We start from the raw sequence: 26,575 nt of genomic DNA on the forward strand, positions 1-26,575 counted from the left end.
ACGAAGTCAAGACCATGCTTAAAGAGTTAATTGAGGGAATTAAAAGTTCTCCCGAACAGGCGTTGGTGGTTAAACCCGCCAACACTGATTCGGAGGCCAATTCCTGTGGGGAAGCGGCTAAAGGTATGCAACCTTCTTGGCCTCTCAAAAATAATGGGACTCGAACCTATGGCTTAGTTCCACCTCCCATGGTCTATGGAGGACCAGTTCCTACACCACGCCTTAACCCTGTTGGTCCTCCTCCTAAGCTTGTTAAGGGTGATTTTGCTAACTGGGTGTTTTCTATTAAGTCTCATTTGAATCACAACTCAACAAATTTATGGAGAATCATCGAGCAAGGCTACTATCCTCATGACCCAAGCAACCTCACTCCAAGAGAAGAAGTTGACAATCAATATAATCACTCCACATTGTTTATTCTCCAGTCCGCAGTACCTCCTGAAGATCTTGCTCAGTTGAGCCCCTTCACTCTGGCTAAGGACTGTTGGGAGCACATTATGGTGCTGTACAAGGGAAGCTCAAGCATTCAACGGTCCAACTATGAAGTGGTGCTTGATAAGGCCGATGAGTTTGTGATGAAGGAAGATGAGGACCCTCGTGATCTCTATCGAAGGGTGACTGCTATTGTTGTTGCTCTCAAGGATCATGGGACCAAGGATGTGGATGACACATGGATCAAGCGCAAGTTTATCAAGGCCATCATGACATTCAACAAAGCTATGTCATCAGTCATTCGCCAACGACCAGATTTCCCCTCCTTGTCTTCCAGTGAGGTGTTGGATGAATTCATTGCAATGTCAATCATGAACGAGACCGCTGACAATGCACTTGCTCCCGTTCGGTCAAAGACAGCTTCACCCAACCTTGCTTTAAAGGCAAAGGATGCTTCTGAAGAAAAAGAAGAGGATGAGGAAGAGGAGAGCTGCCCTGAAGACACTAAGTATGCTTATCACGAGCACATGGCTCTTGCGTCAAGGCAATTCTGGGGAAACAAGAGGAACTGAAGATCCAACTTCTCCAAGACTAACTCAAGTGGGTTCAAATCCAAGCAACGTGTGAGGACATGCTATAACTATGGTAATGTGAGTCACTTTGTGGCAGAATGTCCCTATGAGAAGAGCGAAGACAACGGGGGCAAGCTCATTCGCAAAGACAAAACCAAGTCATTCCCAAACAAGAACAACTTTGTCAAGAAACCCCACCCAAAGGGTATGATGGCACTTGAAGAGTACCCCTCCGGTGATGATGACTATGATGATATGGTGGCAACTGCAACTGTCACCATTGCCACCCCTTCTCCCAAGAATGTGTCTCTCTTAAACGCCCCCAACGATAACCACATCGCCAAGTGCCTCATGGCCAAAGGTATCGATCAGGTAACACCCAACATTAAGACCAACATCACTACTGCTCCTTCATTGTTGAATTACGTTGATGATAGTGATGTCTTGGAACTTAATGAGCATGATCTTGACAAATTTCTGTGTATGATCAAAGGAGAACCCAAGAAGCACTTTGTTGCTGTTTTGGAACAACTCGGTGAGGCTAATGACCTCATCAAGTCTCATGAGGAGACCATCTCCGAGCTGCAAGGACATAGTCGTGACTATGCCGATGAGATATTTGAATTACCTATTGCACTAGAAAAGGAGCGCACTCTTCGTTTGGCTCTTGAGGAGTCATACAACGATGACTGCGCTAAATTGCAAAAGGAACTAGATCATGCTATTTTTCTTACTCGTGTGCTTGAGTCTGAAAAGGCTACACTGGGGGTTGGCCATGACATACTCAAAGTGGAGTTTGACACACTTGACAAGGCTCACAAGGTCTTGAAAGGTGCTTATATTTCTACCTCAAAGAGTCTCATGATCAACTCCAAGCAAAGCATACCAAGGAGATCTCTACTTGTCCTCCTTTCGTTATAATTGATAATGCTTGTACAACTAACCCTTGTTGTGAGCATGTACATCTTGTGGAGGAAAATGTCAAGTTGAAGGATCAACTTGAGAAGGGCCTTGTGTCATGCATCCAATGCGAGAAGAACCTGAATGAACTCTTGATCAATCAAAAGGGTGTTGTAGGAAAGGAGGGACTTGGACTTACATCCAAGTGGAAATGAAAAAGGAAGAACATGAACAAATGATACCCAACCCTCATGGACATCTTTTTCAAAGAGGGCGAAGGGACTCAGGAGGAGAACATGAACAAGGTGGAGAATGGTAGCGTCAAGAAGGGCAAAACCATTCCTACCAACACAGCCGTCAAACTCAATCCATCCTATGTTTTATGTCGTGCTGGTGATGGGCATGTTTATGCCAGATTTGTTGGTTCTTACTATGAGTCCACTGAATGGGCTATTTGGGTTCCTAAGACCCTTGTCTCTAACACTAAAGGGCCCATTCAAAAATGGGTACCTAAAACCAAACCTTGATCTATTGCAGGAGTTTGCTTCCCGTGGGGTGTCATGGTTGCTCGATTGCGGAGCAACAAATCATATGACCGAAAGCAAGGACTTAGTGGTGGATGTGCATCCTTCCCCATCTATGCCCACCCATGTCCAATTCGCCGATGCATCATCCTCAAAAGTATTGGGATTTCGTAAGGTGGTCATCTCTCAAGAGTTATCTATTGAGAAGGTCATGCTTGTTGAGTCCCTTTCTTACAATTTACTTTCGGTCCGTCAACTTGCAATTATGGGCTTTTCCACATTCTTTAATCTTGATACCGTGGTCCTTTTGTGGAGCAAGACTCTTAAAGTAGCCTATGTTGGATATGTCGAAAATGGTCTCTATGTGGTGAACTTTTCAAAGCGACCCACTAAGACTGCGACTTGTCTAATGGCTAAAGTTCATGTGGGCTGGCTTTGGCATCGCCGACTAGCTCATGTCAATATGAGATCTTTGCAAAGTCTCCTCAAAGGGGACCATATTCGTGGACTAACGAATGTGAGTTTTTTCAGAGATCGTGCTTGCTGTGCCTGCATTGAAGGGAAGATTCATGAAACTGCTAATCGTCCAACGACTATCATTTACACTAAGAGGCCGTTGGAGCTCCTTCATATGGATCTCTTCGGTCCTCCATCATTTGATAGTCTCGGGGGCAGAAAGTACTTCTTGATGATTGCTGATGACTACTCAACATACACCTGGGTATATTTCTTCAAGAGGAAGAGTGAGACTCAACGAACTGTCATCAACCTTGCTAATGAAGCTCAATGTCAACATGAAGCAAATATTTTGATGATTAGAAGTGACAACGACACCGTGTTCAAGAACTACACCTTGGATGAGTTTCTAGGTGATGAGGGAATACAACATCAATATTCAGCACCATACACCCCTCAACAAAATGGTGTGGCGGAAAGGAAGAATCGGACGTTGATGGACGCGACAAGAACAATGATGGCAGAATTCAAATCTCCATATAACTTTTGGGCCGAAGCCATCAACGCAGCATGTCATTCATCCAATCGGCTCTATATCCGCAAAGGCTTGAACAAGACCCCATATGAGATTCTCACCGGAAACAAACCCAATCTCAAGTACTTCCGGGTATTCGGGTGTAAGTGTTTTATTCTCAAGAAATGTGCACGTTTAGCTAAATTTGATTCTAGATCTCAAGAGGGCATCTTTGTTGGTTATGCTACAAACTCTCATGCTTACCATGTCCTCAACAAGTCCACCGGGCTTATTGAGGAAACGTGTAACGTGGAGTTTGATGAAAATAATGGCTCCCAAGTGGAGCAAAGTGGTCTCTGTGATGTAGGTGATGAAATTCCTCTCTAAGCCATAAGAAGAATGGGGATTGGTCAAATACTCCCCATTGAGGAACCCCTTGTGGCCGAAGGAGAAGGACAATGCTCTACTCAAGTGGAGCCATCATCCTCACAAGCCCGACACGGTTTCGATGAACAAAGAGAAAACCCTCAACCAGTTGAACAAGTTCAAGGACAAGATCAATTGCTCAAATATGGTGATGTGCCCCATGATGTCCAAGTGCTTACACAAGGTTCCAAATCTGCTCAAGATCAAGATCAAGTGCAACTACAAGATGTAGACCAAATAGAAGCACAAGATCAAGATGAAGAGCAACCACAAGATTAAGGACAAACCAGTGAGCCTGCTCAAGTCGAAAATCAAGTTGATCAGGATGTTGTCTCTCAATTCCCTTGTGCAGCACCTAAGAGGGCTACTAGTGCCAAGGAAGGATCAAAACGGAAGGCCAAGCAAAGTAATCAAGTCGATGCTCCCCAGTTATCCAATGCAGAACTCTTGGAGCGTCGCGCAACCAAGATTGCAAACAAGCTGAGAGTCAAGTCACATCTTATGAAGAATGTGCTTGGTAGTATGAAAAAGGGAGTATCCACTCGTCAACAAATTTGGAATTATTGTGAGCATCACGCATGTGTTTCGTATTGTGAACCTCAACAGGTACATGAAGCGCTCTATGATGAGGATTGGCTTATGGCCATGCATGAAGAACTCAACAACTTCGAGCGTAATCAAGTCTGGAATTTAGTGCCAAGACCAAAGGAGGAACATAATGTCATCAGGACCAAATGGATCTTCAAAAACAAGCAAGATGCCAATGGGATTGTGGTTCGAAACAAGGCAAGATTGGTGGCTCAAGGCTACTCCCAAGTCGAGGGTATCGAATACGGTGAAACCGTTGCCCCTGTTGCTCGTCTAGAATCTACTCGCATGCTGCTTGCATTTGTTTCTCATCATAATTTCAAATTACAACAAATGGATGTGAAAAGTGCTTTCCTTAATGGTCCTTTAAATGAGTTGGTCTATGTCAAACAACCCCCGGGGTTCGAACATCCCAAGCTCCCCAATCATGTGTACAAACTTAATAAGACACTCTATGGCCTTAAACAAGCCCCACGTGCATGGTATGAGTACCTTACTGAGTTGTTACAATATCGTGGGTTTGAAATTGGAAGATAGATCCGACTCTTTTTACTAAGAAGGTCAAAGGGGATTTGTTCATATGCCAACTATATGTTGATGATATCATTTTTGGTTCCCCTAACGAATCTTTCAATGAAGAATATGTTGCACTAATGACCGAGAAATTTGAGATGTCTATGATGGGTGAGTTGAAGTTCTTCCTCGGGTTCGAGATTAAACAAGGCTTAAAAGGGACCTTCATCAAACAAGCCAAGTACACTCAAGACATGCTCAAGAGGTTCGAGCTAGAGGATGTCAAGCCGGTCAAGTTTCCCATGCCAACAAGATGCAAGCTTGACAGTGATCCCAATGGTAAAGCAGTGGATCAAAAGGTATATTGCTCCATGATTGGATCCCTTCTTTACATTTGTGTATCTAGACCGGATATCATGTTGAGTGTAGGGATTTGTGCACGGTTTCAATTTGCACCAAAAGAAAGCCATTATATGGATGTTAAGCGAATTTTTCGACATTTGGCTCATACCCCAAAATTGGTCTATGGTATCCCAAAGGAGAAAATTTCAACCTAGTGGGCTATTCTGACTCAGATTGGGCGGGAGACTGTGTGGGGAGGAAGTCAACTTCTGGAGGATGTCAATTCCTTGGTCGTTCACTGGTAAGTTGGTCTTCAAAGAAGCATAATTGTGTCTCACTATCTTCCATCGAAGCTGAGTATGTGGCAGCTGCAAGTTGTAGTGCACATTTGCTTTGGATGAGGCAATCTTTAAAGGATTACGGTGTCACTTGTGACAAAGTGCATCTTCTATGTGACAATCAAAGTGCTATCAAGATTTCCCTCAATCCGGTGCAACATAGCAAGACCAAGCACATTGATATTCACCATCACTTCATTAGTGAACATATCAAGCGAGGTGATATTGAGGTTCACTTCATCAACACTCAAGAGCAACTTGCAGATATTTTCACTAAGCCCCTAGATGAAGCAAGGTTCTGGGAGTTAAGACATGAGCTAAATATCATTGATTCAAGTAATGTGGATTGAAACTAGGCACTTTGCACCTCACTCTCCATTATATCTTGTTCTAGGTGTAGGCATGGACATAGGGGGAGTGTTGTTCTCTCAATGAACTTTCCCTCCCTCGATTATGCATAAATCGATCAAGTCTTTCACTTTGGCCATTATTAAATGGCACTCGTGCTTCAAAGACGAGCGTTGGTCATGAACCCAAGGATAATTCTTCGCGGTGTCATACCTTTATCTCAAACATAGGTGGCTTCGGCCACCGCCCCCACCTTTCTCTCGTGTTGAAGAAAGGATACAAAATGACCAATCAGTATATCTTGGTGTTACCTTTTTGTCTACTCTGACTAGTCATTGCCTACATCATTTCCACGAAGTCCTATGTCTCTCGTTGTGCTTTTTGGAGCGGTACTACCGCCAGGGGTAGCGGTACTACCGCCAGGACCCCAGCGGTACTACCGCTAGGGGGAGCAGTACTACCGCCAGGACCCCAGCGGCACTACCACCAGGGGGAGCAGTACTACCGCCAGGACCCCAGCCTATCGTGGCTTGACAAGGGCTTTTTAGCGTTGTCTCAAGGGGGAGCGGTACTACCGCCAGGACGGCGGTACTACCGCTAGGATCCCAGCGGAACTACTGCCAGGGGGAGCGGTACCACCGCTATGACCGAGCGGTACTACCGCTACGCCCGTACCCCTTGGACTATATAAAGGGAGGGGGAGCAGTTTTCTTGCCCCACTTCTTCTTCTTCGTGGCTCTCTCTCCCTCTACACCAAATCCCCCCGGTTTAGATCTCTCTCTCTGTGGAGCCCCTCGTCTCCTTTCAGTTGGAGGCTTTGCTCCCCTTCCCCTTCTTCTCTTGGTTGGTGTGTTTGTTTCTAGGGTTAGGAGCTTGTTGATTGGGATCCATGGATATGCTTTGTGCTTTTGGATGGAACGAGGGAAGTATCTTAGGGGATTTTAGGTCTAATGTTCTTCATTGCAAATACTTTTACATGCCCTAGTTCTCCATGTTTTAGATCTAGTAGCTCTTATCATACATCTCATGGATTTGATCTAAAACTTGGATCCCATTGACTAGGCTTGTCTCCATCTAGATGATCTCGAGTTCCACATGTTTTAGAGCTATGGTGATTCTTGTGATGAGTTTATTTATTAGCCGTGGATCTCTTGAAATGAATCTAGTATTTTTAGTGGGTTCAAATATGTCCAGATCTGAAAGTCAACCCCCTAGCGGTACTAGGTGTGCCCCTTTTTGGTGTCTTGGTGCCAAAGGGGGAGAGAGTGTAGGAGTTGGATTTTCTTGTTTTATCTTTATCGTGTTTGCTTCGAACTTGGTTTGATCGTATTTGCGTGTGATGTCAGACTTGTTTTTATTGTGAGACCTATTTTAATCATATGCTGTGAGTCATATGCTCTTCAATTATCTCTATTAAATTATCTTTATGCTCACATGCTTTCTACAGTGCAAATCAGGTATTGTCATCAATCCACCAAAAAGGGGGAGATTGTTAGGGCATATTTATGCCTAAGTAATTTTGGTGATTGATGATAGTACCTTAATTGACTAATCGTGTGCGTTGAGCATTTCAGTTAATACATGACAAAGGCACAAGACGATTCGGCACCCTCCATGGAATAGAAGCACGGTGTCTTCTAAGATTCTCTTTGGTGGTTTTTGAGTCGTAGGAATACCGTACTATTAAGAGGGGATCCGTATTGGGAAGGTTTGGGTGGAATCAATCTTGCACGCACACACTTTTTCTCCATCCCCTTTCCCATGCAACTTTGGAGCTTTTCCCATCTCTGGCTTTTCTCCTCTTGCAAAAAGGTCACCTAGCGGTAGTACCGCTGGACCTAGCGGTAGTATCGCTGGCCCTAGCGGTAGTACCACTAGAGCTGGCGGTAGTACCGCTGGCCCAACGGTAGTACCGCCCCTGGTCAGCGGTAGTACCGCTCCAGGACTTTACTACCGTCATCCTTGCGGCTGTACTTCGTCGGACTTTTTGCGAAGACTTTCTTGGCGGTGGTTGGCCCGGTAGTATCTTTGCGCTACCATGGCTCAGCGGTAGTACCGTTGCAGCCAGCGGTAGTACCATTGGAGGGTCAGCGGTAGTACCGCTGCAGCCAGCGGTAGTAACACTGGAGTGCCAGCGGTAGTACCGCTGGGCTCGTGCTGTGAGTGGGAAAACGGTTGGATTCCCCCCCGCTATATAACGGGTTCTTCTTTCTCAAGAACCCTACCTTTGACCCTCCCAAGCTCAAGTGTTTCTCCCTAAGCTCAAAAGTGCCCGATCTCTCTCCCTAGCCAATAAAACTTGTTGATTTCCTAGGGATTGGTTGAGAAGGCCTAGATCTACACTTCCAGCAAGAGCAAATTGATTCCCCCACTAATCCCTTGCGGATCTTGTTACTCTTGGGTATTTGAGCACCCTAGACGGTTGAGGTAACCTCGGAGCCACATTCCATTGTGGTGAAGCTCCGTGGTCTTGTTGGGAGCCTCCAAGCTTTGTGTGGAGTTTGCCCCAACCTTGTTTGTAAAGGTTCGGTCGCCACCTTCAAGAGCACCTATAGTGGAATCACAGCACCTTGCATTGTGTGAGGGCGTGAGGAGAATACGGTGGCCCTAGTTTCTTATTGGGGAGCATTGTGCCTGCACACCACTCCAACGGAGACGTACTTCCTGTCAAAGGGAAGGAACTTCGGTAACACATCCTCGTCTTCATTGGTTCCACTTGCGGTTATCTCTAATCTTTACATTGTGTATGTTTTTGTTGTAGACTTTCGTACTTGCCTTAGTGATTATATTTGGTAGCATCATATTGGTTCATCAACTAGTTGTCATTTTAGAGAACCTTTATGTTGGTAACCCTAACTAGTTAAGAATTATGAAAAAGTGGTCATTGCCTATTCAGCCACCCCCCTCTAGTCAACCATATCGATCCTTTCAGACTGCCGGTTAAGTTGACTTCGATCGGTGCCGACCAATTTGTATATTAAGAACACAACTTTCAGCTTCACCTATCTCATGTACGAGTCCAGGAGAACTGGTCGTACAATTCACAGAGGTGCTCCCTTTACTCTCTAGCCGAATAGATCGGAATGTAGAGAGTAAGCACAGGAGCGAGGCAACCCAACTTTGCAAAGATCTTAAGTCCAATTGATGCATACCACGGCACAAATTTACTTTGAGTTGAGGTTTAGATGAGATGGGTAAGTTTAAACATACCGATTGCTTCGTTACGAAGCCCCCAGGTGTTATCTTTGAATATTCGAAATTACATGAGTATTTGGGAAATACACATTGTTCGGTTAAGACGAACTCACGTGGAGATAATCTAGGAAGATCCTACAAAGAAAGAAAAAACAACAAATGTGCAAAAAATAAAGGGAAAGGAAAAAATACAGAGGCAACGATGTTGTTCTAGTCGTAGAAATGCCGAAGGCGAGCCACGTTCCATGGGTTTGGCTCCAGGCGGTTGTCTCCTGGATTGTGCAGATGATAAGCTCCTCCTATTAAAACTACATTGATTATGAAGGGGCCTTCCCATTTTGGGTGCCGTTTATGCTTCAGCTTTTCTGGGAGCCAAAGCACTAGTTTGCCCGCATTGTATGCCTTGGCCTAAACTTCTCTGCTTTGATAGCCCCGGCCTTGCTGCTCGTAAAAATATGATCGGGCCTGAGCTATGTCATGCTTGCCTTCTAAGGCGTCCAAGTCGTCTTGCGGATCTAGCTTGGCTTACTTTTCCTCGTACATATGCACACGGGGTGCGTCGTGGATGACATCATAGGGAAGGACCGCTTCGGCCCCGTATACCATAAAAAATGGCGTGAGTCCTGTGGAACGGTTCATGGTGGTACGCAAACCCCATAGTACAGAATCAAGTTCCCCAACCAATGACAGTGGACTCTGTAAGAGAGCATACCAGACGTGGTTTAATACCACTCATGATGACCGCATTAGCTCGTTCGACCTGTCCATTGGTTTCTGGATAGTAAACTTAGGCATAATAAAGCTTTATGCCCTGATTTGCACACCATACCTTCACCTCCTCGGAGGTGAAATTGGATCCATTATTGGTTATTACGCTGTGCAGGACACCATAAAGATGCATGAAGCCAGATATGAAATCGATGACCGGCTTGGCCTTGGCGGAACTAGCCCTCTTTGCCTCGATCCACTTGGTGAATTTATCGACCATCACCATGAGATATTTCTTTTTCTTGGTCCCCCTTTTAAGTGGGCCGACCATGTCTAGACCCCATACTACAAAGGGCCAAGTGATCGGAATCGTCCGAAGGGGTGTGGGGGGGGGCATATGGCTTTGATTCGCGAAGAGTTGGCATCCCATGCAGCGCTGAACAAGTACGTGGGTGTCTTCTCGAGCTATTGGCCAAAAGAAACCAGCTCGGAAAGCCTTGCTGCATGATGGCCGCCCATGCCTGCGTGTACTCCAGCCAACAATTTCTTCCCTTCAACTTCGGATATGCACCGTTGATGAACTCCGGTGATGCTCTTTTTATATATCTCACCCTCATGGACCTTGCAGGCCTTAGGTCAGCGGATAATGTGTTGTGCCTCAGTTTTGTCCTTGGGGAGCTCTTTGCATGATATAAGCAAGGAATGGTTCGATCCATGGAGCGATTACTGCCATGGCCTCATGTGCTGAGGGTGTTTCCTCGATGGAAGGCCTGTGGATGACTCATGTATATACTTCTCGCACGTTTTCCCTCACATGCGAACTGTAAGGTTTATCGAACCAACATGACTCCTAGGCTCAACAAGTATGTGTCTTCCACCCTGGCGCTAGAAGAAGACGTGGACCTGTACACACACAAATAACATTGCTCCCAATGAGTATAGAGAGCTTGTCCATCTCTTAGGCCTTGTAGTTTCCAAAGGATCAAAACACAAGCGGGAAAGTAATAGTGATTGCAACGGGAAAGTAAATGAAAGCAGTAAATGATGGAGGTGTAAACAATGATGGTGATATGGACCAGAGTCACAGGATATTCACTAGTGATGTCTCTCTCCCAAAAGATGATAAACAACTATGCTTGGGTAAACAAATCACAGTTGGGCAATTGACAGAATTATGAACGCACCGCAATGCTAATTATGCTACTTGATAGTTAGAGGTTCAATAGTAATGGGCACTACGCCAAGACAAGTAGACAGTTTATTCATCAGCATCTACTTACTAATCATCCAACTTGAGATATCTATCCCGAACATCTCTCCCGTATTAAGTTACGAGCCCCACCCAAAGTGTAAACTCAAAGCAACGGGCAACTTCATTAACGAACTATGCGTAAGGTAAACAATCCTTGCAACCGTGGTCACAAGCACCGTTGTTTTCTCCCTGGTGGCAACAACACATCCCCTAGTTTCATGTTTCTGTTAGTCAAGCTAGACATCGAGGGGCATGAACCCACAATCATGCATAACGCTCCCTCTTGGAGTTACAAACTACTACTCGGCCAAAGCAATAAATAGCAATGGAGAACATGCATGAATCACTAAGGGACATAATATAAAAGCATAATCAAATATATAACTCATAAAAATCTCAACATAATCTCATAATCCATCGGATCCCAACAAACCGAGCATAGCAACAGCAAGAGAATTACATAGATGCCTTGATCATGTAGGGAAGCTCACAAGGACTAACCATTGAAGCACAAGATTTGAGAGAAGACATCACATAGCTACTGGTAATGGACCCATGGTCCAAGGACGACTACTTACGGCATGCCCGAGAAGCGTCCATGGCGGTGGAGAAGCTCCCGGAGGTCAATCCTCCCTCCGACAGGGTGCCGGGAAGAGGTCTCCTCACGCTCCCGATATCGAGAGCGCTGCGGTGGCGAAACGATAGAGAAATTCGCGATTCTGGAAGTTCTGGAAGGGTTTCCTCTTGGGACTCTAAATATAGGCCAAAGGAGGGCATCAGAGGAGGTGGGCCCACCTAGGCGGCCTCCCTGGGCGGCTTAGGGCCTGGCCACGCCAGCAGGTTGCCTGGGCAGCCCCTGCCCCCCTCTGTCCCATCTTCGTTGCTCCGGAAGCTTCTGTTTCGCTGATATTTTACATATTTTTCCTAGAATTTTTCGGGCTTCGGAAAATTGGGTAAAAGCCCGTGCAAAATAGGCATCAGCAGACGGAAACTGGCACTAGGTGCACTGAGTTAGTAGGTTAGTCCAAATATGTGTAAAATGATATAATAGTGTAGCAAAACGTATAACAATGTCACCCAAAAGATCATGGAACAAGCAGATATTATAGATACGTTTGGGACGTATCAACATCCCCAAGCTTAATTTCTACTCGACCTCGAGTAGAAAAATGATAACATGATAATTTCTATGGTGACATGCTAACACACATATAAGAACTTCAAAGTAAAGCAAGTGAGATATGCAATTCAAGTCAAGACAATAACAAGCAAGAGTCTATATCTAGTATTGAATTTAGCAAAGTAAGAACATAAAGGTGCAAGGGCTCTGGCTGTCCGTGACTCGAATGTTTCCAAATGGTGTTTGCGTGCAAGAAGTGGGAGATGGGTTGATATCATATTATTTTTAATTGAGAAGCCAATCTACTAAAGTTTCACACTTGGTCTCCTTTACAATCTTATTTTGACACATTCCTAGACCACTAGTCAGGGACAAGTCAAAATGATCCTCTCCCTTTCGATTTTGAGCACTCATGCAATGGATGAGCGTAAGCAAGATATGTTGGCACTTAGGATGGAAAATAGAATAATGATGGGGAAGGAAGACAAAAAGGTGATAGGCTCACATCAATAAGGACAACCATAGGCGAGAGAAAGCCAAATGATAGATATGATCTGAGGAGTAGGGATTGCCATGTAAGGATGCACATATGAGCTAAGGTAAGCTCTCGAATGGAAATAGTGGGGGTGCATCCAAGTTGTTTGCTCATGAAGACCTAGAGCTCATTTCAGGAGGCTCATTATTGGAATATGCAAACTAAGTTCTATAGTGTAAGGGTCCCCACATAGTTATGCATGAATGATAATCTCTATGTAGTACAAATATAGAAAAGGAGTACGAGTGTGGATATGTCAAAGGAATAGTAGTGTTGCCCCCTTCTCTCTTTTTATTTCTCTTTTATTCTTATTGTTTCGTGGCCTCTCTGGCTCTTTATATTTATCTCTCATTTGTCCTCTTTGGGATCTTTTGTTGTCCTCTTTGGGATCTTTTACTCACTTAAGGGAAACACTCTATGTTTTACATGAATAAGAAGAAGATCATCACACTTTATAAGAAGTACTCAACATAAAGACAAGTGAAAACTATCATGATGTATGCACATGTATGCCTCTGCTAGTGTAGCAGGATATGCAATGATACTAGCGCGTCATGTAGCAATAATTGGGGCAAGGCCCAACTATCATGCGGCTCTACGATCAAGCAAAAGCATGTATGACATGAAGATCAAGTCATGAGATGGTGGATGTTGCATGGCAACGTATCTCGGAAAGGCTATGAAAATGCCTTAATAGGTAGGCATGGTGGCTGTTTTGACGAAAGGTATAATGAGGCTTTATGTATGACAGAGCGTATCATGTCATGGGTTTGGATGCACCCGCGGAGTTTGCACCAACTCTCAATGTGAGAAAGGGCAATGCACGGTACCGAAGAGGCTAGCAAAATATGGATGGTGGAAGTGCCAACAATCGAATACTCACATTAGTCCGAAGAACTAATACACTTATTATAGGTAACTCTCTATCTAGTTAGGAGGTACACAAAGAGACAAGTACCCTGAGGAGGAGTGTTTGGTGGTTTGGTTATCCTTGCACATCCTCGAATCATGGTAACATGAGGGTACTCTATATATTCCAACCCCTCCAGAGGTTAGCGATCAATTTAGTAGCTAGAGTTCTCAACTAATTTTTAGTTTTTGAAAAACACACGGATTTCCAAAAATACGACACCTATCACTAATAGGCTCAAGCTCTTGGCACCTATAGTCCAAACATTACTCAAATCAATACCTCATAACTATTGCAAGTTACTACTATACTTAAATAGCAACCTCAATTACCTACTCATGCAAGACACACAACTCAGTGCAATGAGCCAACTCTATAAACAAGATAAGCATGATAACTCAAGAGAGTTTCAAAAGCAACCTAAATAAAATCTCTTTAAAAGATAAGCATGAAAACTAAGAGCTAAGCATGACAGTAGCTATGGAAAGATGAAGAACACACAAAAAAGATAAGCATGAAAACCTATGTTGTGTTCTAGTGTGGAATGGAGCGTGTCTCTCTTCCAAACAAGGTAGGCTAGGTTCCGACTTGTTATGAACAACAAGCCAAACTAAAGCAAACTATTAAGAAAATAGCGGGACGCTCCAAGCATAGCACATAACATATGAAGTGATAAAAATATAGCATGGAGTTGGACGAACAGATGATTGTTGATAGAGAAGGGGATGCACGGTGGCATCCCCAAGCTTAGACGCTCGAGTCTCCTTGAATATTTCTTTGGGTGCATGGGGGCATCCCCAAGCTAGAGCGCTTGACACTCCTGTATCTTCTTTCATCATCTCCCATCGCATACTTGAAAACTCCCTGCATACGAAACTCATCATAAGCTGATTAGAGTGGTTAGTACCCTTAATAAAATAATTCATTACCTGCTGGAAATAAATATTTTCAAGAAAATATACTCCTTCTCATGATTTCCAAAAGGTTTTTGCAAATAAAAAGCAAGCTTAGGATTCGCAAAACAATGGAAACACAAAACATGGCAGAATCTGTGAAAAACAGAACAACAGGTAGTAAATAATTTATTCGGGGCACTTCTGCAACTCAAATAATAAATCTCAGAACAGATGCCAAAAAGGCAATTATATAGAGCGTGCTGTCAAAAACATTCAGATCAAAAAGATGATCTGGTGATTTTTGGCGAACTTTCCGTCAAGTAGACATAATCTGTTTCTGGACAACATGTCACAATTTTTGAACTTTCTTGCAATCGGAGGCTAAAACATGGCACAAAACTTAACAATAAAGATACAATGATGTTGCTACAGTAGTAACAAGCACCAACACCAGTAAAACTGAAAGTAAAAACTCTAAAGATAACAAGTGTTGTCTCCCTAGAGCTCTTTCTTTATAGCCATAAAGATAGGATTAAGATTTTAATGATGCTCTCGTTGAAATAAGAGTTGTAGAACAAAAGAGAGCATGAAGAGGCAAATACCAAACACATTTAAGTCTAACATGCAGCTTCGAAACCTTCAACATAAAGAGAGGGAACTTGATATTATTGAAATATCTATAAGAGTATGTTTTCTTCTGATAATAATTTTTAGTGGGAACATGAATAAACTCAAAAATATAAGTATCACATAAAGCATTGTTACCATGATCCACATGGACTTCACGAAGAGGATAAAACTTGGAGTAAAAGAGAGACTGAATATCTTCCCAATCCCATAGGTGAGAATCGAACCGGGACAAATGCCCTGTTTTCTACTAGTGATCATCTAGTAGCCTATACCATTCCAATACTTTTCCTTTTAGTGACAAGGCAAATAATTTCCTCATGACCCCACCTCTTCTCTAACCTGAAATCTTAAACAACTCACAAAGTTGTGTAAGTTTCAACAAATGAATACTAGGATTGACTATTCCATCTCCTGCATAACAATCATTCCTAATTATTTCAATTATCCCAAGTGGTATTTTGAATGGGATACATTCAGTAGGTGGAGGAGACTTCTCTACCACGGGTGTGGTAAAGCGGCTTTCCCCAAGCAGCGAACTAAGAGTGCGGTTTTCCATAAGCCTAACTTGTGAAGTCACACAACTTAGTGTTCTCAGTGGAACGCATAACAGCAGCAACAAGCAAGAACAAAGTGTTTTGGTATAAGACTCTAAAGCAAAAAACTAGAAAAAAAACTAACAACACTAAAAAGCAAAGGTTAAAGATAGTGTGCAACTCCCCTATCTTGAAGACTGGAGTCCTCGGCAACGGCGCCAGAAAACTTTGCTTGATGATGAGATGATGTATATACTTCTCGCACCTCATTGGTTACCCCAAATGGAAGGTTGAGATGTAGTCTGCAGCAAGTCTTCCCTCACACGGGAACTGTAAGGTTTATCGAACCAGGAGAACTCCTAGGCTCAACAAGTAGGTGTCTTCAACCCTGGCGCTAGCAGAAGACGTGGACCTGCACACACACAAATAACTTTGCTCCCAATGAGTACATGGAGGGTGTCAATCTCTCTGGCCTTGTAGTTTAAAAAAAGATCAAAACACAAGCGGGAAAGTAATAGTGATTGCAACGGGAAAGTAAATGAAAGCGGTAAATGATGGAGGTGTAAACAACGATGGTGATATGGACCAGAGTCACATGATGTTCACTAGTGATGTCTCTCTCCCAAAAGACGATAAACAACTATGCTTGAGTAAAAAAATCACAGTTGGGCAATTGACAGAATTATGAACGCACCGCAATGCTAATTATGCTACTTGATAGTTAGAGGTTCAATAGTAATGGGCAGTACGCCAAGACAAGTAGACCATTCCTTCATCAAGATGTAGTTACTAATCATTCACCTTGAGATATCTGTCCAGAACATGTCTCCGGTATTAAGTTGCGAGCCCCACCCAAAGTGTAAACTCAAAGCAACGGGCAACTGCATTAACGAATTATGCGTAAGGTAAACAATCCTTGCAACCGTGGTCACAAGCATCGTTGTTTTCTCCCTGGTGGCAACAACACATCCCCTAGTCTCATGTTTCTGTCACTCAAGCTAGACATTGAGGGGCATGAACCCACAATCATGCATAATGCTCCCTCTTGGAGTTACAATCTACTACTCGGCCAAAGCAATAAATAGCAACAGAGAACATGCATGAATCACTATGGAACATAATATAAAAGGATAATCACATATATAACTCATAACAATGTGAGCATTATCTCATAATCCATCGGATCCCAACAAACCGAGCATAGCAATAGCAAGAGAATTACATAGATGCCTGATCATGTAGGGCAGCTCACAAGGACTAACCATTGAAATACAAGATTTGAGAGAAGACATCATATAGCTAATGGTAATGGACCCATGGTCCAAGGAGGACTACTCACGGCATGTCCGGGAAGCGTCCATGGCGGTGGAGAAGCTCGCGGAGGTCAATCCTCCCTCTGGTAGGGTGCCGGGAAGAGGTCTCCTGACGCTCCCGATCTCGGAAGCGCTGCGGCGGCGGAACGATGGAGAACTTCGCGATTCTGGAACTTGTGGAAGGGTTTCCTCTCGGGACTCTAAATATAGGCCAAAGGAGGGCACCGGAGGAGGTGGGGCCCACCCAAGAGGCCTCCTGGCGCGGCCTAGGGCCTGGTCGCGACAGCAGGTCGCCTTGGCAGCCCCTGGCCCCCTCTTGTCCATCTTCGGTGATCCAGAAGCTTCTATTTCGCTGATTTTTATATATTTTTCCTGGAATTTTTCGGGCTTCGGAAAATTGGGTAAAATCCCATGCAAAATAGACATTAGTAGACAAAAACTAGCACTGGGTGCACCGAGTTAGTATGTTAGTCCCAATATGTGTAAAATGATATAAAAGTGTAGCAAAACATATAACAATGTCACCCAAAAGATCATGGAACAAGCAGAAATTATAGATAAGTTTGGGACGTATCAATGACTTGATCATCTTACTGGGTTATGGAGGGGGGTACGGTTTTCTCCGCACCGTTGGCTATTCAGCTCCCAGATTCATCATGGCATACCACGGATGGCTTAAAGAAACTTTCCAGTTATATGTTACTGGGGACGGGGTCGCTTGTTGTGCCTAAGCGGGCGAGAACGTCCGCAACTTTTTATTGTCTCTTGAGACATGATGGAATTCCAATCCCTCGAATCGTGTTGATATCATGAGTACGTCGTCTCTGTACACAACCATCTTCGGGTTTTTGGCATCGAATTTGCCGTTAATTTGTAATATGGCGAGGTTAGAGTCTCCTCGTATCTCAAGCCGTTGTATACCCATTGAGACTGCCATCCGAAGACCATGCAATATGGCATCATATTCGGCTGCATTGTTAGGGTCGGCGTACATAATCTGTTGCACATACCGGACATTGTCCCCGTTAGGAGATGTGAGGATTACCCTGGCTCCTAGACTGGCATGGGTTCGTCAAAGTACATGATCCAATGAGCATAAGTGCTATACTCTTTGGGGAGTTTAGCCTCCGTCCATTCCGCAATGAAGTCGGTAAACACTCGAGATTTGATAGCTCTTTGTGGCTTGTAGGTGATCTCAAACGGTAGCAGCTCGATGGCGCACTCTGCAATCCGGCCGGTAGCATCCTTGTTGTTAATTATATCGTTCAGGGGTACTTCCGATGTCATCGTCACTAACAGTCGTGAAAATAGTTTCTGAGTTCGCGCGATGCCATGAACACCGTGTAAGCGATTTTCTGGTAGTGTGGGTATGTGGTCTTGCATTGGGTAAGTGCCTTGGATACGTAGTAGACATGTCTTTGTATCCGTAATTGGTGACCCTCAGCTTCTCGTTCTACGACGAGGACCGCGCTGACCACTTTATTAGTGGCTGCGATCTATAGCAGCATCAGTTCCCCCCGATAAGGTGCAGCGAGTATAGGGGTGCTCGCAAGTAGCGTTTTGATTTCCTCGAGGACTGTCGTGGCCTCCTCGGTCCATTTTAAGTTCTTAGTCTTCTACAACAACCTGTAGAGCGGGAGGGCTTTCTCACCGAGGTGAGAGATGAACCGACTTAAAGCCGCCATGAAGTGTTCCAATTTTTGGACGCGCGGTAGCTTTGTTGGGATAGCGAGTTCGGACAAAGCTCGGATTTTGGCTGGATTGGCCTTGATTCCATGTTGTGGCACTATGAACCCAAGGAGTTTGCCTGCTGGGACTCCGAAGACGCATTTGTCCGGATTAAGCCGTATGTCATATGCCTGTAGGTTCGCAAACGTTTCTCTGAGATCATCTATGATTTGGCTGACATGGCGGGTCTTGACGACTACATCGTCCATGTATGCCTCCACGGTTTTACCGATTTGTTTTTCGAGGCATGTCTGGATCATGGACTGGTAAGTGGTGCCTACATTTTTAACCCGAAAAGGCATCGTGTTAAAGCAGAACAGCCTGTCCGGGGTTATGAATGCAGTTGCTGCTCGATCGAATTCTTTCATTTTGATCTGATGGTATCCGAAGTAGGCGTCAAAGAAGCATAGGGAGTCGTGTCCGGCTGTTGCATCAATGATCTAATCTATTAGGGGTAAGAGAAAGGGGTCCTTTGGGCATGCTTTGTTGTGGTCTTTAAAATTAACGCATAGCCGCCAGTATTTACATTTCTTTGGTACCATGACCAAATTTGCCAGCCAGTCTGGGTGGTTGATGTCCCTGATGAACCCAACCTCTAATAACTTTCCCAGTTCTTCCCCATGGCTTGACGCTTAGGTTCAGAAAATCATCACATGGTTTGTTTAACCGGTTTGAAACCTGCTGTTATTTCCAGGTTGTGCTCGGCCAGCCCCGTGGGGATCCGTGGCATATCTGAGGGATGCCAAGCAAATATATCCTAGTTTTCGCATAGGAAGGCGCGTAGTGCTTCTTCTACTTCAAGCTCCAGGTGGGCAACAATGGATGTGGTTTTATTAGGGTTCGTTGGATGTACCTAGAATTTCATAGTTTCGTCCGCCGGCTTGAAAGACGTGGATTTGGATCACTTGCCGAGGACTACATCATCTTTGTCCACCACGGCCCACAGGGCTGTTAGTTCTTTTGCGTCCAGGGTTTCGGCCAGTACCTCCAAGGCTAGGGATGCCATCTTCTTTTCGGCTCGGAGCGCCCTGTGAGGACAACTTTCTATAATGATTATACCATTTGGCCCTGGCATCTTCAGCTTCATGGACCCGTAGTGTGGTATGGCCTAGAATCTTGTGAAAGACTCCCGTCCTAATAGGGCTTGGTAGCCACTGTGGAATGGCACGATGTGGAATAGGAGCTCCTCCGATCGATTATTATCGGGAGTACCGAATACAACGCCGAGTGTTATGCGTCCTATGCATCATGCCTCTTTGCTGGGGACAATGCCTTGGAAGGTGGTTGAGCTTGGCTTGATCCGAGATTGGTCAAATTGCATTTTTTCCAGCGTATCATCATAAATGAGGTTAAGGCTGTTTCCCCGTCCATGTGTACTTTGCTTAGTCTGAAGCCGTCTACAATGGGGTTCACAACTAGGGTGAAAGGTGTGCGGCCAGTGTTTGGTACCGTCTCGTTGTCTTGGTTGAAGGTAATGGGTGTGTTCGACAAGGGGCTTGTCACTACAAGAAATATGTCAACTAACGACCTTTTGTCAGTGACTCTGGAAGGAATGGTCATAAATCTATGACCATTTGACATCATTTGGTCGTAAGCTGTCTGGAGGGGTCCTAGCCCCAAAAACCAACGACCATTTTCATCAGAAGGTCATCACTTGCTTACTGGAAAAGGTCATAAAGGGGACAGCACCTGGCACTGCCTTATTTCTAGGTGATAATGACCAATATGAATGCTCGTTACTAGGCTGGTGACCAGCGGTGGTGGTGCTGACGCCACGGCCACCTCACCCATCGGCAGTTGTTGCTGTTGCTGTTGATATCTACATCAGACAACTGAATTGAGATGTTGCCTATTGCTAACCAGTCGACCATAACATCCTGCCATAACATCTGTGAAGCAAAATAGAAGCAGCCAAATAGAAGCAGCCATAACATCCTACCATAACATTAAAAGTATAACACATTCCAACACACTTCACAGCAACCTGCCGATAACACAGTGCGCAAAAGTACAACAGTTCACAACGACATCGATAAACCGAGGATCATGGAGGGTGACTAAATGGGACCTAGATCCTTTAGGAGGACTGCATGCTTTGCCCTGGTCTTGATGTCTTGATCAGCACTCCGCGATAAACCGCATGCATGCGACATAAGGTGTACATAAATCCCATCCCTGGGCTTTGGCTTTGTGGTGCAGTATGGGCATGTGAACATTCCCCTGCTGAAGTAGGCCGCCTTCCCCTTCTCCCTGATCTTCTCGGCTCCCTTCTCAATGAAGGATTCTTTGTTGCCGTCCTCCACGTCATCTCCAGAGTTATACTTCACACACAAATTAATTGCGCACACATTATGCATTCATATAGGCATTATGGAGCCAGAACACACACTTCTGATTCAGAATGATGCAATGAACAAACATCAGATAATTCCCATTTACCAAATTTTAAAGAACAAACAAAGAAAAAAGTCATGTACAGTAATCTAATTAAATAAACAACATTAAAACACTCTCTACATCAATTTCATTAAAAAGCCCACCAACATGCATTCATATAGTGCTTACGCTGAACTAAAATAGTTGGGATTACCTCATACGGTTCGTCGTCGTCGTAGTCAGAGTCAGCTTCCTCTTCATGCCTTAAGCTTCCTTTTCCTACAATATAAGTAATTCGATTAGTACAAACTATGTAACACAGTATTCAAAAGGTCAAGCATTCAACAATGTGCTTCTAATTACATTCATAGTGCTGCTGCATCAGCCACCCTATTCTCTGCACTGGGTCTGTCCTTTGTGCATTTGACTTATACAATCTTTCGATCCTTCATACAAAATTTAAATGTCCTTTCAAAAAATCAAATTGTACTCTGTAACTATATGTTATGTATACATTTCTTTTGTCAGGACATGTGCTCGATGCCACAATAAAATTGGCCATGGACGTAATCAGCCAATATATGACTATACTGTAACTATATGATTGTAATCAGCCAACATATGACTATGAGGTAGCTCTTTGTTGTTTTGTGTACTAACTAAACAATTGCATTTGTATTGACTTTACCAACAAAAACATGTAGTTCTCCATGTCTGGAAACCATCCATACCATAAAACTTGTTACAAGGAGCGCTTTCATGCAAAATGTGATGTCTGCAAGCAATTTGTAAGTATCACTTCATTATCTTTTCTTATCTGTTTGCATATGACGATTCTCTCTGTTCTGCATTTTATATAGCAGAACATTGCACTATTGTGCTTCTCATCCCCTGCCGTGCCCCGGTGAGGGGATAACCACAACAAATCTATCAACATATCCGGCACATAATAAAATCTAAGCACATGCAGCAATCAAGATCCCAATTCAAAACCTAACTCTTATTAAATCCTTACTAATAATCCCAATAAAATGCAAGTGAGGGGGCAGACCTAGGCGAAATTTAGGACTGGGTGTTCATATATATCAAGCACATGACTTAGGTGAAATCTTTACTAATAAGAGAAAGATTCCGTTGATTCAAGCCAACAAAATCCAAAAGTTCGCCAACACATGCAAAAGCAGAGTGTGTTCTGCTCTTTGAATATATGCTAAATCTCCTGCTTATCAACGATAACTATGGAAGCAAGGGAACGGGAAGCATTACCACATCCACATGCACAAATCAAGATTGAAATTAAAGAAATCCAAGTCTCAATATATAAATCTATGTAGCATTCAAGCACGAATCAACTATAAAAAACCCAGAAAACCCTATCTAAAAAACCCACCTCATCGTCGGCAGCACCGCTCGAGGTCGTGTCCTCCTGCTCCGGCACCTCCTCAAGATCCACAACGGCGACAGCGGTTGCGGTCGTGTCCTCCTGCTTCGGCACAGGCACCTGCTCAAGTTCCGCAGCGCCGGTGACAGCGGTTGCGGCCGTGTCCTCCTGCTGCTTTGGCACCTCAAACAGTTCCGCAACGGCGACGGCGCGACGAGCGCCCTCCATTGGGAGATGAGGCGATGAGGGAGACGGTGCGACGAGGGAGACGAGGGAGACTAAGTGGGAGACGAGGCGACGAAGTGGGAGACGACGGATACGAGGCGACGAGGGAGACGAAGTGGTAGTTCCCTCTTTATACGATGTGACAGTTCCTGCAACGTCCCGTCTGCCACGTGTCGTCCAGTAGATCTTAAAAAAATGGCATAGACAACTTAAAAAAATGGCCCGCTCAAACCTGGTCGGCACGAACCGGTTCGGTTGGTCTTTGTGTCTCGCTCGAACCTGGTCGACCGAGCCAGTCTACTCTTCTCGCGCTCTGCCCCCCTCGTCGCCGAAGCTCGTCGGCCGCCACCACCTCCGTCGCGCCATGGTTTACGAGGATGAGAGTAGCAACGACCTACCGAGCCTGGACATGACCTCTTCCTTGGACGGCATGATGTATCGCGTAATTTGTAGAGCTAGGGTTAGGTTTAGGGTTTCGGTTTCTTCACATTGGGGATTTATCTCTGTTTCTTGGTTCTTCTTTAGATCCCTGCTAGCATCGACGACAAAGACTACATGGGCATCGAGAATTCTGCCCTAGATGTTTGCTTGGAGCATGGGCTGTCGCCTGAGCGTCGCGTAGCATTCGAAGGATTGGAGACAAGGAGAAGATTTTTAGTGTGTGCTCAGCCGGTTAGTTCTATCTTTTTTAGTGTTAGACATGCATGAAGTTGCTTCTGTTTTTTCTATATGGCTCAAAAGATTCAGACTGTCAGTGTTTACTACATCACTGTCATTGTTTGTTTAGCACAAATATTCAGACTGTCAGTGTTTACTACATCACTGTCATTGTTTGTTTAGCTCAAATATTCAGACTGTCATTGTTTATTACAGAACTGTCATTGCTAGTTTAGCTAAAAGATTCTGGCTTGTTACAGCACTCTCATTGCTTGTTTATTACAGCACTATCATCGCATGTTTATTACAGAATTCTGGCTTGTTATTTTCTGGTTATTTTGTATTGCTGAAGTACTGGTTATTTTGTATTGCAGCCACCTCAAAACTGTGGTTTTGTTGGTTGGGTAGACCAAGAGTGGCCTCCCACAATGCAAAATGCACTGTTAAAACTGTGGGAAATGTTGGAAGACAGCGAGAGTGCTAGGAGGGATGATAATTTGGAGAATTTACTGAAAATTCACCACCGCACAGAGGAGAAAAGAAATCTTGATGCAAGCTATGACAAACTAGTAGAAGATGTGAATCAACTACTCAACCTTGCAGAAGCTCAAGGCGGGGTCATTCGGACCGAGAAGGCAAATCATTTGAAGGAGAAGGACAAACTTAATGATGAAATTTTGGTGCTCAACCTTCACATTGATGGTCTGAAGAAAGGAATTGAGAATCTGATTAAACGCAGGGATGAGCTCAAGATCCAGATTGCTGATCAGTTGAAGGCATTGGAGAAGAACCAAGAGAAGTTGAAGATGATCAGGGACATTTTGGATGGATGAGCTGATCAGATGAAGATGAAGTCCACTATGCTATGGTTGATGTGTTGTTGTGTTGCTGTGTTGCTCTTTTGTACCAATGTTGTAATGCAAGATGATCAGAATCTCTATATTATGTATGATTGAGTGAATCCACTATGCTATGTTTGTAACTGTACTATGCTATTGTTGGTGTGTTGCTGTTTTGTAGCAATGTTGTAATGCAAGATGAGAAGAATCTCTTAATTATGTATGATTAAGTGACTTTATCTTTGTTCAACCCAAGTATGTTGATAGATTGGTTGATCTTACTTGTTGTATCTTATTTGTTCATAGATTGGTTTAAGTGACTTCTTATTTGTTGCAAATGTCTTTCAAGCCACACAAGTGAGCTATCATGTGTGAACATTCATGGCTTTCAAGCCACATGATCAATCTCATGGCCATATTCATGGCATAGTTTGTTGAAATGGTCTCATATTTTGCATAATAGTGCTTGTTGGAATGACAAATAATGTTGATTAAGGAAGTTTTCATCTTCCTTGTATGAAAAATTCATTTTTCATTTTTCAAGTGCCCGAAATGAGTTTTTTTGTGAAGGACCTACCATATATTTGTTTCGAAATTCGTCCAAATCATTTTTCTAACATACTAGGCCATAGTTAATGTACAATAGACAAAATGGTTGGGTGTCAAAAGCTTTTATCCATCTCTCGTGAAAAAGACAAATCTATGTCGAATAAGCTGGAAGCGGGTCAAATTTGAACTGCGGCTGTCTTATAGTTTGCTCTTTATTTTTTCCAAAAATCATTTCTAGGCACACAAGTATGTATTTAATCATAGAAACACCAAAAGGTTTCTAAGATTCAACCGCTAGGTAGGAACGGTCATCCCTGCTGTTTCAACCGCATTTCGAAATGGCCATGAGAACTTAAAAAAAAATCAAAAAAATGGGAAACCTTTGCATTATGTCATCATATGTGAGAAAGTTACCATGTAAAATAATAAACTTGTAATACGACAATTATTTTTAAAAAGTGTTCAAACAAATGAGCTATCATGTGTGAAGATTCATGGCTTTCAAGCCACATGATCAATCTCATGGCCATATTCATGGCATAGTTTGTTGAAATGGTCTCATATTTTGCATAATGGTGCATCTTGGAGTGACAAACAATGTTGATTAAGGAAGTTTTCATCTTCCTTGTATGAAAAATTCATTTTTCATTTTTCAAGTGTGTGAAATGAGTTTTTTTGTGAAGGACCTACCATATATTTGTTTCAAAATTGGTTCAAATCATTTTTCTAACATACTAGGCCATATTTAATGTACAATTGACAAAATGGTTGGGTGTCAAAAGCTTTTATCCATCTCTCGTGAAAAAGACAAATCTATGTCGAATTAGTTGGAAGCGGGTCAAATTTGAACTGCGGTTGCCTTATAGTTTGCTCTTTATTTTTTCCAAAAATCATTTCTAGGTACACAAGTATCTATTTAATCATAGAAACACCAAAAGGTTCAAAGATTCAACCACTAGGTAGGAACGGTCATGCCCGCTGTTTCGACCGCATTTTGAAACGGCCATGAAAAATTCAAAAAAAATCAAAAAAATGGGAAACCTTCGTGTCGCATCATCACATATGACCTGCCAACTAGAAAAGATATATAAATTTGAGTACCGTTGTCTTCTTGAACTATTCCGTATGATTTTAACCATTATTTCTACAATGTTTATAAAAAAGAAAAAGAAAAAGTCTGCCTCCAAACCCCAAAAAATTAGTGAAAATTTTCCCTCCCACCCCACCAAATTTTCCCTCCCACCCAACCAAAATTTCCCACCACTCCCTCTCCCAGTACCACGCGGGACCCACCACTCCCTCTCCCACTCCCCTCTCCATACCACTCCCCACTACCCACGCGATATCCATTCCACTCCCCACTCCACAGCCCCTACCCTGCTCCGCGCCGCCCCACCGCCCCTCCCGTGCTCTGTGCTGCCCCTCCGCCCCTCTCCCCTCTCCCCGACGACGACTACATCGACGACGTCGACTGCTACATCTACATCGACGATGACTACATCAACGACGTCGACGGCTACATCTACATCGACGACGACGGCTACATCTGCGTCGACGTCGACGGCTACGACTACATCGACGACGACAGTGGGTACATCTACATAATCAACAGTCGATGACGATAGGTACCTCTCCCGTCGACCCATCTCCCGTTGATAGACCCCCCTCATGTGTTCTTCTAGGGTTTGATAGATCCCCCTCATGTGTTCTTCTAGGGTTCATGGGGCTGGATCAATTGGGATGGTTCGGTACATTCATGGGGTTAGGGTTAGGGC

This window comes from Hordeum vulgare, chromosome 2H, assembly GCF_904849725.1.
Source record: "Hordeum vulgare subsp. vulgare chromosome 2H, MorexV3_pseudomolecules_assembly, whole genome shotgun sequence".
Taxonomy (NCBI): Eukaryota; Viridiplantae; Streptophyta; class Magnoliopsida; order Poales; family Poaceae; genus Hordeum; species Hordeum vulgare.